We start from the raw sequence: 18,077 nt of genomic DNA, 5'->3' as shown, positions 1-18,077 counted from the left end.
TGCCGTTACCCATACGTAGGAAACTTCTACTATACACAATTATATTATACTATATATTGGCTATAATACTTAAAAAGATTTAAGTATACAACAGCAGAAGTGGGAGATATATAGTTTCGTAGTTTTCAAAAGCTAAAAGTTATTATATACTATATAATATTAAGTAAGGAATAGAAAATAAAGTGGAAAAAACATAATATTATATACCAGAATATACTAAAAATATTGCCACTCTAAAACATATTATTATATATATATACTTTTAAAATACAAAAGTTTTATTTTAACCATACAAGTATAGGCTTTAAAATTTTAATAAAATTTTATAGTGAGTTTTGTGATAGTGTTGATGGGTTTGTTTGATAAATTTGAGTACTTTAAAATACATTTATTAATATATATGTAAATATAATATGTCTGTATATTGAATAATCTATAGAAACTGTAGAAACTGAATTTTATAGTAATTTTGTATGTATAATTTTGATGTAATTATGTACAAAACTAATATAAAATACAAATCTTTCCAATATTATAAACCAAAAAAATATACCTATAATATATATATATTATTTTTTTCACCACTTTAAACAATAGAAAAATTGCATAATACTACACCATAACAAAGTGTGTGAAAATTTGAAAAAAATAAGTTTAACATAATCCTATATAATAATTACATAACTCCTTTTTTCAAAAAGTACCACTCCACAACAGGTGTCAAAATAATGATTTTTTGACCTTTTTGGACGAATCGTTTGAAAAATAAGTACTTTTAAAATACAATATAGAATATATATATCTATTATATATATACTATATTTTTTCCTTTTCTATCTCTGCCAGAAACTAACATATACAGTAAATTGAAAAACGTTAATATTCGTAATATATATAATACTAATACATAAATCTAAATCTTAATTTTATATTATACAAAAATATTTGTATATTTTTTATATTATATTAAATTTTGTATTGTTTTCACAATACAGAAACTAAAAAACTAGTAACCTCAACAAATATCAACATTTCAGTTTTTGCAGAATTGTATACGTAGAAAAAACTAATTTATGCATATATTGTCGATATATAGAATATATAATATTTATGTCGGTTCTCATCTCTCTGACAAACCTAGATCATGTTTCGCACAAGGTCATCCCGAGAAGTCATCTAGCACCACCAAAATGTGTTAACACAAGGACCCTCAATTGCTAGTCGCCTAGTGAATGTTTGAAAAATCACTTTTTTAAAATTCCTACTCAAAAATTTTAATCGATAATAGTTTTGGCCGACCTGATGATAAAAGGTCGTTTTCTATTTTATTTTTGTTAAATTAATTTTCATTGTTTCATTTTTATTGTAACAGACAGTTCTGTCTTGCTAAAAATGAAACTGAGCCTCCACTCACAATTGCCCTTTTTTGGGATTTCAACTTTCGGCCAAACTATTATGCCATTATCTGGACTTAAGCCCAGAGGCATCGTTAAAAATTTATAATTGCCGTTACCCATACGTAGGAAACTTCTACTATACACAATTATATTATACTATATATTGGCTATAATACTTAAAAAGATTTAAGTATACAACAGCAGAAGTGGGAGATATATAGTTTCGTAGTTTTCAAAAGCTAAAAGTTATTATATACTATATAATATTAAGTAAGGAATAGAAAATAAAGTGGAAAAAACATAATATTATATACCAGAATATACTAAAAATATTGCCACTCTAAAACATATTATTATATATATATACTTTTAAAATACAAAAGTTTTATTTTAACCATACAAGTATAGGCTTTAAAATTTTAATAAAATTTTATAGTGAGTTTTGTGATAGTGTTGATGGGTTTGTTTGATAAATTTGAGTACTTTAAAATACATTTATTAATATATATGTAAATATAATATGTCTGTATATTGAATAATCTATAGAAACTGTAGAAACTGAATTTTATAGTAATTTTGTATGTATAATTTTGATGTAATTATGTACAAAACTAATATAAAATACAAATCTTTCCAATATTATAAACCAAAAAAATATACCTATAATATATATATATTATTTTTTTCACCACTTTAAACAATAGAAAAATTGCATAATACTACACCATAACAAAGTGTGTGAAAATTTGAAAAAAATAAGTTTAACATAATCCTATATAATAATTACATAACTCCTTTTTTCAAAAAGTACCACTCCACAACAGGTGTCAAAATAATGATTTTTTGACCTTTTTGGACGAATCGTTTGAAAAATAAGTACTTTTAAAATACAATATAGAATATATATATCTATTATATATATACTATATTTTTTCCTTTTCTATCTCTGCCAGAAACTAACATATACAGTAAATTGAAAAACGTTAATATTCGTAATATATATAATACTAATACATAAATCTAAATCTTAATTTTATATTATACAAAAATATTTGTATATTTTTTATATTATATTAAATTTTGTATTGTTTTCACAATACAGAAACTAAAAAACTAGTAACCTCAACAAATATCAACATTTCAGTTTTTGCAGAATTGTATACGTAGAAAAAACTAATTTATGCATATATTGTCGATATATAGAATATATAATATTTATGTCGGTTCTCATCTCTCTGACAAACCTAGATCATGTTTCGCACAAGGTCATCCCGAGAAGTCATCTAGCACCACCAAAATGTGTTAACACAAGGACCCTCAATTGCTAGTCGCCTAGTGAATGTTTGAAAAATCACTTTTTTAAAATTCCTACTCAAAAATTTTAATCGATAATAGTTTTGGCCGACCTGATGATAAAAGGTCGTTTTCTATTTTATTTTTGTTAAATTAATTTTCATTGTTTCATTTTTATTGTAACAGACAGTTCTGTCTTGCTAAAAATGAAACTGAGCCTCCACTCACAATTGCCCTTTTTTGGGATTTCAACTTTCGGCCAAACTATTATGCCATTATCTGGACTTAAGCCCAGAGGCATCGTTAAAAATTTATAATTGCCGTTACCCATACGTAGGAAACTTCTACTATACACAATTATATTATACTATATATTGGCTATAATACTTAAAAAGATTTAAGTATACAACAGCAGAAGTGGGAGATATATAGTTTCGTAGTTTTCAAAAGCTAAAAGTTATTATATACTATATAATATTAAGTAAGGAATAGAAAATAAAGTGGAAAAAACATAATATTATATACCAGAATATACTAAAAATATTGCCACTCTAAAACATATTATTATATATATATACTTTTAAAATACAAAAGTTTTATTTTAACCATACAAGTATAGGCTTTAAAATTTTAATAAAATTTTATAGTGAGTTTTGTGATAGTGTTGATGGGTTTGTTTGATAAATTTGAGTACTTTAAAATACATTTATTAATATATATGTAAATATAATATGTCTGTATATTGAATAATCTATAGAAACTGTAGAAACTGAATTTTATAGTAATTTTGTATGTATAATTTTGATGTAATTATGTACAAAACTAATATAAAATACAAATCTTTCCAATATTATAAACCAAAAAAATATACCTATAATATATATATATTATTTTTTTCACCACTTTAAACAATAGAAAAATTGCATAATACTACACCATAACAAAGTGTGTGAAAATTTGAAAAAAATAAGTTTAACATAATCCTATATAATAATTACATAACTCCTTTTTTCAAAAAGTACCACTCCACAACAGGTGTCAAAATAATGATTTTTTGACCTTTTTGGACGAATCGTTTGAAAAATAAGTACTTTTAAAATACAATATAGAATATATATATCTATTATATATATACTATATTTTTTCCTTTTCTATCTCTGCCAGAAACTAACATATACAGTAAATTGAAAAACGTTAATATTCGTAATATATATAATACTAATACATAAATCTAAATCTTAATTTTATATTATACAAAAATATTTGTATATTTTTTATATTATATTAAATTTTGTATTGTTTTCACAATACAGAAACTAAAAAACTAGTAACCTCAACAAATATCAACATTTCAGTTTTTGCAGAATTGTATACGTAGAAAAAACTAATTTATGCATATATTGTCGATATATAGAATATATAATATTTATGTCGGTTCTCATCTCTCTGACAAACCTAGATCATGTTTCGCACAAGGTCATCCCGAGAAGTCATCTAGCACCACCAAAATGTGTTAACACAAGGACCCTCAATTGCTAGTCGCCTAGTGAATGTTTGAAAAATCACTTTTTTAAAATTCCTACTCAAAAATTTTAATCGATAATAGTTTTGGCCGACCTGATGATAAAAGGTCGTTTTCTATTTTATTTTTGTTAAATTAATTTTCATTGTTTCATTTTTATTGTAACAGACAGTTCTGTCTTGCTAAAAATGAAACTGAGCCTCCACTCACAATTGCCCTTTTTTGGGATTTCAACTTTCGGCCAAACTATTATGCCATTATCTGGACTTAAGCCCAGAGGCATCGTTAAAAATTTATAATTGCCGTTACCCATACGTAGGAAACTTCTACTATACACAATTATATTATACTATATATTGGCTATAATACTTAAAAAGATTTAAGTATACAACAGCAGAAGTGGGAGATATATAGTTTCGTAGTTTTCAAAAGCTAAAAGTTATTATATACTATATAATATTAAGTAAGGAATAGAAAATAAAGTGGAAAAAACATAATATTATATACCAGAATATACTAAAAATATTGCCACTCTAAAACATATTATTATATATATATACTTTTAAAATACAAAAGTTTTATTTTAACCATACAAGTATAGGCTTTAAAATTTTAATAAAATTTTATAGTGAGTTTTGTGATAGTGTTGATGGGTTTGTTTGATAAATTTGAGTACTTTAAAATACATTTATTAATATATATGTAAATATAATATGTCTGTATATTGAATAATCTATAGAAACTGTAGAAACTGAATTTTATAGTAATTTTGTATGTATAATTTTGATGTAATTATGTACAAAACTAATATAAAATACAAATCTTTCCAATATTATAAACCAAAAAAATATACCTATAATATATATATATTATTTTTTTCACCACTTTAAACAATAGAAAAATTGCATAATACTACACCATAACAAAGTGTGTGAAAATTTGAAAAAAATAAGTTTAACATAATCCTATATAATAATTACATAACTCCTTTTTTCAAAAAGTACCACTCCACAACAGGTGTCAAAATAATGATTTTTTGACCTTTTTGGACGAATCGTTTGAAAAATAAGTACTTTTAAAATACAATATAGAATATATATATCTATTATATATATACTATATTTTTTCCTTTTCTATCTCTGCCAGAAACTAACATATACAGTAAATTGAAAAACGTTAATATTCGTAATATATATAATACTAATACATAAATCTAAATCTTAATTTTATATTATACAAAAATATTTGTATATTTTTTATATTATATTAAATTTTGTATTGTTTTCACAATACAGAAACTAAAAAACTAGTAACCTCAACAAATATCAACATTTCAGTTTTTGCAGAATTGTATACGTAGAAAAAACTAATTTATGCATATATTGTCGATATATAGAATATATAATATTTATGTCGGTTCTCATCTCTCTGACAAACCTAGATCATGTTTCGCACAAGGTCATCCCGAGAAGTCATCTAGCACCACCAAAATGTGTTAACACAAGGACCCTCAATTGCTAGTCGCCTAGTGAATGTTTGAAAAATCACTTTTTTAAAATTCCTACTCAAAAATTTTAATCGATAATAGTTTTGGCCGACCTGATGATAAAAGGTCGTTTTCTATTTTATTTTTGTTAAATTAATTTTCATTGTTTCATTTTTATTGTAACAGACAGTTCTGTCTTGCTAAAAATGAAACTGAGCCTCCACTCACAATTGACCTTTTTTGGGATTTCAACTTTCGGCCAAACTATTATGCCATTATCTGGACTTAAGCCCAGAGGCATCGTTAAAAATTTATAATTGCCGTTACCCATACGTAGGAAACTTCTACTATACACAATTATATTATACTATATATTGGCTATAATACTTAAAAAGATTTAAGTATACAACAGCAGAAGTGGGAGATATATAGTTTCGTAGTTTTCAAAAGCTAAAAGTTATTATATACTATATAATATTAAGTAAGGAATAGAAAATAAAGTGGAAAAAACATAATATTATATACCAGAATATACTAAAAATATTGCCACTCTAAAACATATTATTATATATATATACTTTTAAAATACAAAAGTTTTATTTTAACCATACAAGTATAGGCTTTAAAATTTTAATAAAATTTTATAGTGAGTTTTGTGATAGTGTTGATGGGTTTGTTTGATAAATTTGAGTACTTTAAAATACATTTATTAATATATATGTAAATATAATATGTCTGTATATTGAATAATCTATAGAAACTGTAGAAACTGAATTTTATAGTAATTTTGTATGTATAATTTTGATGTAATTATGTACAAAACTAATATAAAATACAAATCTTTCCAATATTATAAACCAAAAAAATATACCTATAATATATATATATTATTTTTTTCACCACTTTAAACAATAGAAAAATTGCATAATACTACACCATAACAAAGTGTGTGAAAATTTGAAAAAAATAAGTTTAACATAATCCTATATAATAATTACATAACTCCTTTTTTCAAAAAGTACCACTCCACAACAGGTGTCAAAATAATGATTTTTTGACCTTTTTGGACGAATCGTTTGAAAAATAAGTACTTTTAAAATACAATATAGAATATATATATCTATTATATATATACTATATTTTTTCCTTTTCTATCTCTGCCAGAAACTAACATATACAGTAAATTGAAAAACGTTAATATTCGTAATATATATAATACTAATACATAAATCTAAATCTTAATTTTATATTATACAAAAATATTTGTATATTTTTTATATTATATTAAATTTTGTATTGTTTTCACAATACAGAAACTAAAAAACTAGTAACCTCAACAAATATCAACATTTCAGTTTTTGCAGAATTGTATACGTAGAAAAAACTAATTTATGCATATATTGTCGATATATAGAATATATAATATTTATGTCGGTTCTCATCTCTCTGACAAACCTAGATCATGTTTCGCACAAGGTCATCCCGAGAAGTCATCTAGCACCACCAAAATGTGTTAACACAAGGACCCTCAATTGCTAGTCGCCTAGTGAATGTTTGAAAAATCACTTTTTTAAAATTCCTACTCAAAAATTTTAATCGATAATAGTTTTGGCCGACCTGATGATAAAAGGTCGTTTTCTATTTTATTTTTGTTAAATTAATTTTCATTGTTTCATTTTTATTGTAACAGACAGTTCTGTCTTGCTAAAAATGAAACTGAGCCTCCACTCACAATTGACCTTTTTTGGGATTTCAACTTTCGGCCAAACTATTATGCCATTATCTGGACTTAAGCCCAGAGGCATCGTTAAAAATTTATAATTGCCGTTACCCATACGTAGGAAACTTCTACTATACACAATTATATTATACTATATATTGGCTATAATACTTAAAAAGATTTAAGTATACAACAGCAGAAGTGGGAGATATATAGTTTCGTAGTTTTCAAAAGCTAAAAGTTATTATATACTATATAATATTAAGTAAGGAATAGAAAATAAAGTGGAAAAAACATAATATTATATACCAGAATATACTAAAAATATTGCCACTCTAAAACATATTATTATATATATATACTTTTAAAATACAAAAGTTTTATTTTAACCATACAAGTATAGGCTTTAAAATTTTAATAAAATTTTATAGTGAGTTTTGTGATAGTGTTGATGGGTTTGTTTGATAAATTTGAGTACTTTAAAATACATTTATTAATATATATGTAAATATAATATGTCTGTATATTGAATAATCTATAGAAACTGTAGAAACTGAATTTTATAGTAATTTTGTATGTATAATTTTGATGTAATTATGTACAAAACTAATATAAAATACAAATCTTTCCAATATTATAAACCAAAAAAATATACCTATAATATATATATATTATTTTTTTCACCACTTTAAACAATAGAAAAATTGCATAATACTACACCATAACAAAGTGTGTGAAAATTTGAAAAAAATAAGTTTAACATAATCCTATATAATAATTACATAACTCCTTTTTTCAAAAAGTACCACTCCACAACAGGTGTCAAAATAATGATTTTTTGACCTTTTTGGACGAATCGTTTGAAAAATAAGTACTTTTAAAATACAATATAGAATATATATATCTATTATATATATACTATATTTTTTCCTTTTCTATCTCTGCCAGAAACTAACATATACAGTAAATTGAAAAACGTTAATATTCGTAATATATATAATACTAATACATAAATCTAAATCTTAATTTTATATTATACAAAAATATTTGTATATTTTTTATATTATATTAAATTTTGTATTGTTTTCACAATACAGAAACTAAAAAACTAGTAACCTCAACAAATATCAACATTTCAGTTTTTGCAGAATTGTATACGTAGAAAAAACTAATTTATGCATATATTGTCGATATATAGAATATATAATATTTATGTCGGTTCTCATCTCTCTGACAAACCTAGATCATGTTTCGCACAAGGTCATCCCGAGAAGTCATCTAGCACCACCAAAATGTGTTAACACAAGGACCCTCAATTGCTAGTCGCCTAGTGAATGTTTGAAAAATCACTTTTTTAAAATTCCTACTCAAAAATTTTAATCGATAATAGTTTTGGCCGACCTGATGATAAAAGGTCGTTTTCTATTTTATTTTTGTTAAATTAATTTTCATTGTTTCATTTTTATTGTAACAGACAGTTCTGTCTTGCTAAAAATGAAACTGAGCCTCCACTCACAATTGACCTTTTTTGGGATTTCAACTTTCGGCCAAACTATTATGCCATTATCTGGACTTAAGCCCAGAGGCATCGTTAAAAATTTATAATTGCCGTTACCCATACGTAGGAAACTTCTACTATACACAATTATATTATACTATATATTGGCTATAATACTTAAAAAGATTTAAGTATACAACAGCAGAAGTGGGAGATATATAGTTTCGTAGTTTTCAAAAGCTAAAAGTTATTATATACTATATAATATTAAGTAAGGAATAGAAAATAAAGTGGAAAAAACATAATATTATAGATTTATGTTTATAATCTATATTTTAACAACAAACTTATAAAAAGATATACTACTACAATAAATTAGTACGTCAATAAAACGTAAAAAAAATAATAACTAGAATATATTGATATTAATAATTTATATAGTTTTAACACTCCAAATGCAAGCAATTTATTTTTGATTTATCTCAAAATATTATATATTAATTTAAATATATAATAATCATTATATACATATTTGTAATCTCTCCGATTTTTACATTCCTTATTCAATGGAGATAAAACTGCATGGTATTAAATGAATAAATTACTAGATAAATGATTGACACAAAGTGATGAAAATAACTATTAAGAGATATAGAAGTATATGAGCACGCAAATGTTAAGCACGTAACATTATAAAATATACTAGATTCATGTACACTAACTCCTATTATTTGATACAATAATAGGATGTAAAGATGCTAAAAAGCAATTAGCATCCATATATATATTTAAATATTCCTAATCACCGTGATCATATAGGGGAATGATTGTTGAAAGTTGAATTTTAGGATGGCCTAATTTTTTGAAATCTCGAATTTAATTTAACATTGCTATGATGACAAAAATGGATCTTAAGCTTAATTCTAATCATACATATGATGCTAATATTATGTACCCACCTAGTGGATGGTGATATCGTCTATGCCACCAAAACCTACTTTTTTACTTTTCAATTCGAAGCTAAAAATGAAGTTTGCTGGCATAAGATGAAAAAGTTCAAATTTCTATAGATAATTATATTTATACCAACAACTATAAACTGCACCCGGAGTTGCGAGGCACGTCGTAATGTTTGTTTAAGAATTAATAATAAAATTAATACACACATTAAAGAATACTATAATTATGTTAAATATAGTTATAATTAACTATATTATTAGTACTTTATATATATATAAGGTTATAATAACATAGTTAATTATATATTTATCCTAATTACGGGTTACCTATATGCCTCATTTGAAATTATAAGGTTATGATTATTAATATATAATAATATAATACACATATTTCAAAGTGTATGCTATTATTATATATGATTTATATATAAAGTAGCTACTTTTTATGCATATGATAAGTTGGTGTAAATTTTAATACAATACATATTAATATAGTGGCGGAGTATATATACAATACTGAAAAAATAAGTATACTTTTTGCAGACTTTCAAAATATAGTTTTGCATTATGCTATTATTATATATGATTTATATATAAAATAGCTACTTTTTATGCATATGATAAGTTGGTGTAAATTTTAATACAATACATATTAATATAGTGGCGGAGTATATATACAATACTGAAAAAATAAGTATACTTTTTGCAGACTTTCAAAATATAGTTTTGCATTATGCTATTATTATATATGATTTATATATAAAGTAGCTACTTTTTATGCATATGATAAGTTGGTGTAAATTTTAATACAATACATATTAATATAGTGGCGGAGTATATATACAATACTGAAAAAATAAGTATACTTTTTGCAGACTTTCAAAATATAGTTTTGCATTATGCTATTATTATACATAGATATTAAATTTTATTAAATTTTATAATTATTTGTAAAATTTATATATTTTAAAAAATATGTGTTATATAATATATATAAATACATATTTATAAATTATTAAAATTATTAAAGTGAAAAATTAATTAAACATATTATTATATTGAATATAAGATTAATAGTAATAACACATTATTATATAGTAGTATATATATATTTTTAAAATATTAGAAACTGAAAATTAATCTAAAAACTCAATAATATATAATATATTAGTAATATTTATATATAAATGATATTTTAAATGTTTATTCTATTTATAGTATAAGATAAATAAAAATATAATTATAAATATATAATAACTATTATTTATTTTACTAAATTTTATATTATACATAATATATTATTGATGAATCTATTTTTAGAAAAAAATATTGTAAGAAAAAATGAAGTTTAACTAATATACCCAGGCATCTAAGCTGTCCTCTTGAAATTGACTATATATATGTGGGACCAATTGGGTCGGGTCCCACTATCGGTAATAAGGAAAGGTATTACTGATTAGGAGAGAAACCCAATAGTAGAAAATTATCTATATTTAGATAACACAATCTACTAGCACTATTTGAAATGAAGCTTATTATCGATAGTGACCATGTGGCATGCAGCGATGCATGCTCCTTATGATCTGTCCCTATGCATCGCAAGATCTTATCTTAAGTTAATTTATTTAACTTGTTATTTTCGGATAACAAGAATGTCTATTTATAGACATTAAAATTTGACATCTGCACTACATAACAGAACTCTTCGTAACGGTGGTTTGACCACGCTAAAAGATTACGTGTCGGTATTCACCCTTGTAGTGCTTTGAACCAGATTCGTCTGGTTTGTTGTTTCCAGATAGTGTGAGTAGATAGTGGAGATTACGATCTACTATGAAGTTTTGGGACAGACCCAATTGTAAAATTAACACGTCCCCCTAAATAAAATAGATTATGCAATTGTATTGATAATACTATCATTCTGAATCAGATTAGCGTTATTTGAAACTGACCTACTATCGATAGTGAGGAAGAGGCCTGCGGATGATGCTTGTCTCTTGTGACCTATCCCTATGTCTAGATCTTATTTTAGGTTGGATTATCTCAACTCGTTATTTTCGGATAACGAGCATAATGTCTATTTTAAGCTGCATATGTTCTGCGGCTGCTATCGCTTAAATACCTGCAAGTTGGTCGATAACCTTAACCGGTGAAATTTTAAACTTCATACTTAGGGGGTAATGATAGTCATTCAGGATTATGCGCGAAGGCTTTTAATAGACATTGAGATTTGACATGATAATTAGATTCGTCTAATTTGTTGTCACAAATAACAAAATGATGAATTAGAATAACTGTATTATCAAGAATTTTGTAGTAATTTTAACTACGGAAGTAGAATAGTGCTTAGTTGCAATTATGTATTTTTTTGTTCTCTTAAAAATAAATCACCCTTCCCTTAAATCACCCTTCCTTAAATCACCCTTACCTAAAACCACCCTTACCTAAAATAATACCTCCATTCCCTTAAATCACCCTTCCTTAAATCACCCTTCCTTAAAACCACCCTTACCTAAAACCACCCTTACCTAAAATAATACCTCCATTCCCTTAAATCACCCTTCCTTAAAACCACCCTTACCTAAAACCACCCTTACCTAAAATAATACCTCCATTCCCTTAAACCACCCTTCCTTAAACCACCCTTACCTAAAACCACCCTTACCTAAAATAATACCTCCATTCCCTTAAACCACCCTTCCTTAAACCACCCTTACCTAAAACCACCCTTACCTAAAATAATACCTCCATTCCCTTAAACCACCCTTCCTTAAACCACCCTTCCTTAAACCACCCTTACCTAAAACCACCCTTACCTAAAATAATGCCGCCCTACCTAAAATCATATAAATATATTTATTCAACACATTTCTTCATTATGCAATGTATTCTATAACTACAAGTATCTTTTTAACTATAGAATACAACAAAACACCCCTATTAGCGGGGTTAACTATTAATATCACCTTTTAATCATCATTCAATCGCATTTTTAATGCGGGATATATTTAACAAAATATGTTAAAAAATATAATTAATATTTATTAATATTCGGGTACTACTTAATTTTACTTTTGAAATTTTTTCATTATTATTATCTGGTTGACCCTGCCAGGATAGCATACTTCTCTTAAAGATTAAGCCATGCATGCCTATGTGTAGACAGTTATATTCATTATTGTGGAGCGAAGACGGCGAACAGCTCATTTATCAGTGGTTAGTACATGCAATGTATTTCGTTGGATAGTAACGGAAAATCTGTTAGTAATACATGAACTATGTTTAGTATTCTACTAAAGATAATAGTAAGTACGTTTGCATATCTGCCACTGCAGCATCATCTTACGTTGGTGGGGTATTTGCCTACCAAGGATTCGACGCTTACGGGGAATTAGGGTTTGACTCCGGAGAATGAGCATGAGAAACAGCTCATACATCTAAGGAAGGCAGCAGGCGCGGAAATTGCCCAATGTATTCGTTACGAGGCAGTGACAAGAAATGAAGGGTACTTTTGTACACCATCTAGGGCCTGTTATATCTAAGCTAACCGGTTATTCGTGGGAAAGCTCGGTGCCAGCAGCCGCGGTAATTCCGACACGGAGAGTATTCTATTGTGTTGCTGCAGTTAAAAAGTTCGTAGTTTATTTTCTTTTTCACTATAAGTAAATCTAAGTGTTTATAACTACTTAACTGTTTTTATAGTATGAAATTATAATGCGGTATTTGGCGTAGTTTGGGGTACTCGATAGGGACAGGTGAAATAGGATGATCTATCGAAGACCAACGGTAGCGGAGGCTCCCAACGCAGTCTAAGTATCACGATCAAGAACTAAAGTCAGGGGATAGACGACGATTAGAAACCGTTTTATTCCTGACCCTAAACGATGTCGCCTAGCTGATGGGGTTTTTACTTCATTTGCCAAGAGAAATCGTAAGGTTTCAGACTCTGGGGGAAGTATGATCGCAAGGTTGAAACTTGAAGGGATTGACGGAGAGGTACCACCAGACGTGGAGTCTGCGGCTCAATTTGACTCAACACGCAAATCTTACTAGGCCCAGAAGCTTTGAGGATTGACAGATGAGTGATCTTTCATGATTAAGTTGTTGGTGGTGCATGGCCGTTCTTAGTCCGTGATTTAAATTGTCTGCTTTATTGCGATAACGAACGAGACCTCTATCAGATTAATTATCTGAGACTGCTAGTGATGAACTAGAGGAAGGCAGAGGCAAAAACAGGTCTGTGATGCCCTTAGAAGCCCTAGGCCGCACGCGTACTACAATGGCAGGTTCATCGTGTTGCTTCCCTGAAAATGGTGGCAGTTCATTAAAACTTGTCGTGGTTAGGCTTGAAGGTTGAAATTATCCTTCATAAATGAGGAATGTCTAGTAAGTGTAGGTTATGAATCTACGCTGATTACGTCCCTACCCCTTGTACACACCGCCCGTCGCTCCTACTGATTGGGAAGATCTGGTGAGTTATTCGGACCTACATTTCGTATCGTTATGTAGCAACAATTGCGAGCCCGCTCTTCTAGAGGAAGGAGAAGTCGTAACAAGGCTGCTGTAGGGGAACCTGCAGCAGGATCATTAAATTATCATCTCACAATTTTAGGTAGTAGGAGTTCGCTCTTTACTACCAATAGGATTGGGTGGATCCATTGGTTTGGATATCGAGGAAGAGCGTGACACAAAGCGATATTTGCGATGTGGACCTGTAATGACCTGCGAAGCATCGATTCTTGAATGTAATACTCTAAACATTGTTCCAGAACGGTCTCAAAAATAACTAACGTTAATTAAAGATAAACAAAATCATTTGTCGTCTGGTTCAATGTGGATTACTGGCTGAACTTAAGCATATCAATAAGCCAAGGAAAAGAAATCAACAGAGATTCCTCTAGTAGCGGCGAGCGAAAAGGGAAATGTCTGACAGTAATCGTCTGAGTTGTCTGTCTTCATATTGCTAGAGTTCGTAACAGTCCGGAATGGCTGACCAAAGAGGGTGAAAGTCCCTGTAGAACGTTGCACTTTATGATGGATTAAGTAGTACTGTTTGAGAGTATAGTATGAATCAGGAGGTACAATCCTTCTAAGACTAAATAGCGATCCAAGACCGATAGTGTACCGAGTAGCGTGAGCGAATTGTGAAAAGCAGACTCTTAAAGGGTCATTTAAAAGGACGTGAAACCCTTTCTTAAAGGGGATGTCTGTAATTAATATTTGCAGGCTTCTCGCCCGTCTCGAAACACGGACCTAGGACTTATTTTGACCGGCGAGTATTATAGTGTTAAACTATCCTGCGCAATGAAAGTCATAATTAAATTGCCATAATTCTTTTAGGCTAAGCCGGCCGAAGTAGACCCGAAAGATAGTGATCTATACCTGACCAGAATGAAGTCAGTCGAAAGACTGATGGAGGTTCGTAACGTTGCTGACGTGCAAATCGCTTGTCAGAGTTGGGTATAGGGGCGAAAGACTCATCGAACCATCTAGTAGCTGGTTACCTCCGAAATTTCTCTCAGGATAGCGGTTAACAATGTAGTTTCTAGTAGTAGAGACAATGATTGGAGATAGTGGGGATCAGTCCTCATCCGACTCTCAAACTCCGAATACAGAGCGTTATTCTTTCTTAATTGAAGGGTAATTTTAAATACAAGTGTTAACTAGTGGGCCCCTCTTGGTAAGCAGGATTGGCAAGGCGGATTGCTCCGATAGTGCAGTTAAAGTGCGTAAACCAGGTTCATCAGACTAAACGGCGTTAGGTAATATTGACAGCTGGAAGATGGCCATAGAAGTTGGAATTCTCTAAGGAGTGTGTAACAACCCACCAGCCGAATTACCTAGTCCGAAAAATGGATCGCGCTTAAACCTGGTATTTATACTGCACCACAAAAATGGGTAGGAGGTCGTGAAGTTACCTTAGAAGTATGATCGTGAGGTCGTATAGAGGTTACTTTAGTGCAGATCTAGGTAGTAGTAGCAATTATTCTGGTATGCCAGAAGACTGAAGAAGAGAAGGCTTCCACGGCGCCGTTATACGACTCGTGGGTGATACGTTCCTAAGCGACTGTTGAAAAATAGAAGGCATGTGGCTAGTCCCATTCTCTGGTCGAAAGGGAAACGGGTTAATATTCCCGTTAGTGATTTGTTATAGGCGACTAGTTGCCTGGTACCAGACTTCTTTTAGTCCGTTGAAGGATAGTCTTTTCTTCTTAACGGCGTCAACGCAGTGGAATGATTTAGTCATAGAAGCTGCATTGTAACCGGAAGAATATCGCATTTGCGGTATAACGTGATTAGGGAAGTCCCATGAAAAATACCAGTTAATAAACATGTCACGGCGTACCCATAACCGCATCAGGTCTCTAAGGTTAACAACCTCTAGTGTGAAGATAACGTGTCTAAGGGAAGTCGGCAAATTAGCTCCGTAACTTTGGGAAAAGGGGTGGCTCTGATCTAGGATCATCTTTTGTCCTGCTTATGTCTACCGACGAAACTTGAGGGTTTACTTTCAGGTCTAGTTGAATAGAACTGCTCTTCAAGAGATGATAATTCCTTACTATCAGAACTGGAACGGACAAGAAGAACCTGACTGTCTAATTAAAACATAGCATCGTGATAGCTTCAACTTGTTTTGACACGATGTGATTTCTGCCCAGTGCTATGCATGTCAATATGATGAAAGTTATTCAAGCTCTGGTAAACGGCGGGAGTAACTATGACTCTTTTAAGGTAGCCAAATGCCTCGTCCAGTAATTTTGGACGTGCATGAATGGATTAACGAGGTTCTTACTGTCCCTAGATGCATCTTCGCGAAACTACAGACTCGGGAACGGGCGAGTGGTAATGGCCAGCGGGGCAAGAAGACCCTGTTGAGCTTGACTCTAGTTAGACGTTGTGGAACGATGGTGGTAATGTAGGCTACAGGGCAGAGTAATCAACCATGAAAAACCCTGATACCTCTCATTGTTCCGCTTATATGGTAAATCCATTATCTTAGTAATTAATGTTATTCATATACATCGTTTGATGGGGAGTTTGGCTGGGGCGGCGCGCCTGCTAAAAAGCAACGCAGGCGTCCTAAAGTGAGCTCAAACAGGACGGAAACCTGTTGTAGAGTAAAAGGGCAAAAGCTCACCTGATTTATTTCGTCATTGGCGAGATACACCGTGAAAGCGTGGCCTATCGATCCTTTAACTTGTTTAGATTGTTAACATAAAGGTGACAGAAAAGTTACCACAGGGATAACTGGCTTGTGGCCGCCAAGCGATCATAGCGACGTGGCTTTTTGATTCTTCGATGTCGGCTCTTCCTATCATTCACAAGCATAATTGTGAAAGTGTCGGATTGTTCACCCGTGCAAGGGAACGTGAGCTGGGTTTAGACCGTCGTGAGACAGGTTAGTTTTACCCTACTGTCCTATCACTTAAGTGGCATACAATTTCAGTACGAGAGGAACCATTTGTACTTGGCTCTAGTTTATGCAGTTGGTTGACATACCAGTGCTGCGAAGCCACCCAAGACAGATTAGCGCTGACTGCATCTAAGTGTGAAACTACCCCACAAGAGCGTCGCGATCAATAGATCATTGAGGCAAGAATGCTGATTTGCAATTAGCAAATCTTTTCTAGAAAATATTTGCTAGTGTTCACGATAAAGTTTCGATTGAGTCGTTAAGCTATGCAAAATATATAGTTTAGATTATTAATTTTGCAGACAGTGGGAATTGAACTCACTGTCTATTGTCTTTTTGATTAAAACCGTCAATACTACCATTTAGTTTTATTATTTCGCACACTAATTTTTTTAATTATGCTTGCAGGTAACCACTACAGCTCCATCGTACCTATTTTAGGGTAAATTTTAGCACCTGTTCTGGCCATGTATGAATTCAGCTATACCAGTCATCTGCCAAATGTTGATTTTTTTTCAAATATATTTTAGGAATGAAAATATTAATTTAATTTTAAATTCCATTAGTGATATAAGTAAATAATAATATTTATAGTATTAAGCTATATGAAAATTAGCAATATTTTATCCTGAAGAATACTGATTTTTTATTTTTATTTTTAACTTTTTAAAAAATTATAAATACTACATACTTCAATTTAAGTAATGTTATATCATTTAAACACATATTATATCACCTGAATTAGTGTTATATCAGATAAAAAATAAATTATTATATGAAAGGAATTA

General features: G+C 29.5%; 3 non-coding genes across 3 annotated transcripts; all 3 read left to right on the top strand.

Moving 5' to 3' along the window:
• Positions 1 to 12,971: 12,971 nt before the first annotated feature.
• Positions 12,972 to 14,465, top strand: SS50377_r20042. The gene has a single exon (XR_010957846.1). It is a non-coding gene; the product is annotated as an 18S ribosomal RNA (ribosomal RNA).
• A 48-nt stretch (positions 14,466 to 14,513) lies between these two features.
• SS50377_r20043 lies at positions 14,514 to 14,649 on the top strand. The gene has a single exon (XR_010957847.1). It is a non-coding gene; the product is annotated as a 5.8S ribosomal RNA (ribosomal RNA).
• Positions 14,650 to 14,688: 39 nt separating this feature from the next.
• On the top strand, positions 14,689 to 17,817 carry SS50377_r20041 (the record flags this gene model as incomplete). Its single annotated transcript, XR_010957845.1, has 1 exon — positions 14,689 to 17,817. It is a non-coding gene; the product is annotated as a 28S ribosomal RNA (ribosomal RNA).
• Between the last annotated feature and the right edge of the window lie 260 nt (positions 17,818 to 18,077).

The sequence above is a fragment of the Spironucleus salmonicida genome, assembly GCF_000497125.1.
Source record: "Spironucleus salmonicida strain ATCC 50377 chromosome Unknown tig00000001, whole genome shotgun sequence".
Classification (NCBI taxonomy): Eukaryota; Fornicata; order Diplomonadida; family Hexamitidae; genus Spironucleus; species Spironucleus salmonicida.
Note: the sequence above shows the minus strand (reverse complement) of the source record. Positions and strands in the feature narration are given on the sequence as shown.